The sequence below is a fragment of the Miscanthus floridulus genome, chromosome 2, assembly GCF_019320115.1.
Source record: "Miscanthus floridulus cultivar M001 chromosome 2, ASM1932011v1, whole genome shotgun sequence".
In the NCBI taxonomy this organism is placed as follows: domain Eukaryota; kingdom Viridiplantae; phylum Streptophyta; class Magnoliopsida; order Poales; family Poaceae; genus Miscanthus; species Miscanthus floridulus.
Window position 1 is genome coordinate 23,949,219 of NC_089581.1, and position 3,460 is coordinate 23,952,678.

The following is a 3,460-nucleotide window of genomic DNA, read 5'->3' on the forward strand; positions in this document are numbered from 1 at the left end:
CGTCCTCCATCGGATCTAGCCGCCGGGTGGCACGCCCGCCATGGATCCAGCCGGATCCGAGGTGAGGGAGAGGGGTTGCGCCGCACGCTGATGGAGGAGAGCCGCGCTCCTTCCCGCCAGTGGAGCCATGGAGGTAGGGGAGGAGGGCGGATCCGTGACGCCACCCGCTGCTGCTGCTGCTCCGTGCCGCCGGGAGGGGCCGAGCCACCCTGCGCCCTGCCCGACGCTGGATCCGGGAGGAGCCACCGCCGGGAGTTGGGCCCGCGCTCGCGGCAACCGCGCACCACCGCGCGGGAGCCGTCGTGGGGGAGAGTGGAGGAGAGAGGGAGGGTTGGGGAGGGGGCGCGTCGGGAGGGGAGGGGAGGGGAGGGGGTGTGTCGGGCGCCGAGGGGGGGGGGAGGGGAGGAGACCGGAGGGAGAGAGGATGGTAGAGGACGGGGGATTGGAAGGGTACGAGCGGATAAGGGTATTGTCGTCCTTTGGTCTTACTATGAAGGGATATAACTGACAGAGTTGAAAGTAAGGGTAAACTGAGACTTAGTTGTTACAAAACAGGGGTAAAATCACAACGACGACAAAAACGAGGGTAAAATCATAATTGGACATCAAAGTAAGGGCAAGAACACAATATTCCCTTAAATGATTGATTCGGTTCGTGAAATCAATATAGCATGTGAAAATGTTAACCCTTTTGGACTTCGAGTCATTTCCCATATGAGTTAGGGTGTTCCAATGTCCTAGGATCAGAATTTAGGTGCACCGTTGATTCGGGTGGATTTTGATCCGGGTTTGTATGCTCATCCATTTTGGTGTCTACCAACTTGAAGTTGGCTTGGATTTACTAATTTGGAGGATATTGTCCTTGGTATCCTCGGACGCTTACTTAGAGCATTATCCTTAGGAGCGGCCATACTTCTCTCCCTCTTCTTTGGAAGTGGGAGTTGAATGGTTTTAATTGGTACCTCCATTCTTTTGGGTGCATTATAAGTAGGATAAGATGATTTTATGACACCCTTATTATCAGTAAATGTTTCTGACAAATTCTTTACAATATGATGCAAATATAAGATATTCTAAATAATTAGGTTTAAAATTTTTGGTACGTGGATGTGAGGATTGCTTTTTTTATTCCTGGCATTCTTAATATGGTATAAATCTTCCCCTAATACCTGAAATTATCCTCAAATATGATCAACATACGGGTAATTTATGAATCCCCTGCAAAGTTACCTTTTGGGATCCCTAATGCCTATTGGTATGTTGGGGTGGTGATATGGGTATGTGAAAACATACTCGATGCGTAGATGGGAAATGTTTGGTTGTGGCCAAAGTTTCAAGTACATACTGTAATAGAGGAAGTTGTATAAGTGTAACTTGATGAATTTGAATTAACGATGCGGTGTGTAAGGCCGCATGAAAACAACTTAGTTCTGGTAAATTACAATTCTATTTTAATATGTCATGCAATTTGATTCTCAATAAGAGACTCAATAAAAACCATTATTGGTATGGGCATAAGGTACTTGATATATAGTACCCAAAAAATCAAATTATTCCATATAAAATGGATTTGATCCCGCATCTAGGATAATTTGCTCTAAATTAAAGATTTCGAGCAATGAGTTTGGTATAGTGATGGTTCTCATGACTAAGAGACACACGTCGGACTATATTATGGATGCATAAATGTGCATTACATAGTATCTTTATGGTCCATAAAATGGTAAATAGAGTCACATGTATGTTCTTGAATTTCTTTAAAAAATGTAGTGGCTCATATTGATGCTATGACCAATAGAATTGACAATAATTCTTAAGTTATCTCTATAGTTGAATAACTAAGGCAAATATGCCAAGTCTTGTTGACATCAAGAGAGAGAATTATTTGTACACAACATTGGATACATGTTATGTATATGTAGTCAAATCCAACTAAGGATGTTTTGTTTAAGTATTACCATATCCGTTGTTAAGAGAAAATACCCATTTTAGTTGTCATCTTGGGGTTTTCATATGAAAACCACATTGACGGATATCTCTATAATTTTAACTGGGTACATTATGGAATCAGAATACAAGAATGGGTTCATGATTATTATTTGAGTACCAATAGGGAGTATGATAGAAGCACGACCAAAGCCCACTATCATGACATCGTGTCAAGCGATTAACAAAATATTTTCCATCTCTATGTAAGAGTTTAGGAATATTTTACTTCCCTATATATAGAGTTTGTGGTGCAACTATCCACTAGGTAAAATTCCTCTTTGCATTTGGATTGACTCCCATATAAATCTATATATAGCATGAAGAATATAATGGGATTCTTTACAGATATATAGATTATATACAAGTTAATTAATAGAATATCAAATGTGATGGCACATTATTGTGATATTCATTGAAATTGATAACAACATTTTATATTACAACACCAAAATGGGACGTAGATACTAGGTATGTTTATAAATGGGAGATAAATTTTTGGTCCCCAAAATGGATCAAGCGAAGTAAATTCGATGACCGTGCTCTCCATACTCATAAGAGCCACTTACTAATTAAGTGTTTGGTTGCTACTTAGTTTCTTCATGAAACTTGTTGTGAACAACTGGCCTTCCTGGTGGTGTCAGGGTGAAGATTGAAGCCTGCTTCATATCTTTATTGTTGAGCCGGATATGTATGTCTAATTGATTTCTAATACCGATCAACTAAGTGTCTCAAAGCATGACATTTTCAAATTATGTGACTATAACATCCATAATTGGGACAAAGTATGATTTTGTCATATTTGGGAAATGACTTGACCCTAAGGAATACACGGGGCTGCTACTTCTTTGTTGCCTTAAATCTTACCATTAAAGTTCTTTGGATGGCATTGTTACATGGCACTGAACTTGTCATGATTCTAAAAATTCAATGTACTTCAGATGATAGAGCATCACTATGATGCTAATGATGATTACTCAATAAGAGTTTATCATACACTTAGACCTAAAGTAATTTTGGAATTAATTCAGAATACCTATGGTAAGTTGCGATCAATCGCAAAAAGACAATATGGAGGATATTTGGGGAACAACATAATTCTATTCTCAGGTGGACATAAAGTCCTAGAGATAAAATTGTGACCAATCATAATTGGCATTTGGACAAAATTATTGACATATGTTGTTCATATCACTATGTCAGAGCTAGCCATATAGTGCATCGATTTATATCCATTTAGATGCACATATCTTGTGATCTGGATGTTTATGGTGTTGTATTTAAATAAAACATCATAATTAAATTGATCAGGAGATGCTCTCTTATGAGGAGCATCAAGTATTGATACGAATCCATAGAATGATAAATTTAACTTTACGTCCATTGACCATGTTAGATAATGGTGACCATCAAGAGCGAGAGATCAAACTCCTTGCTGGCTATTATTCTAACAAGGTTTAAACCATAGATTTTT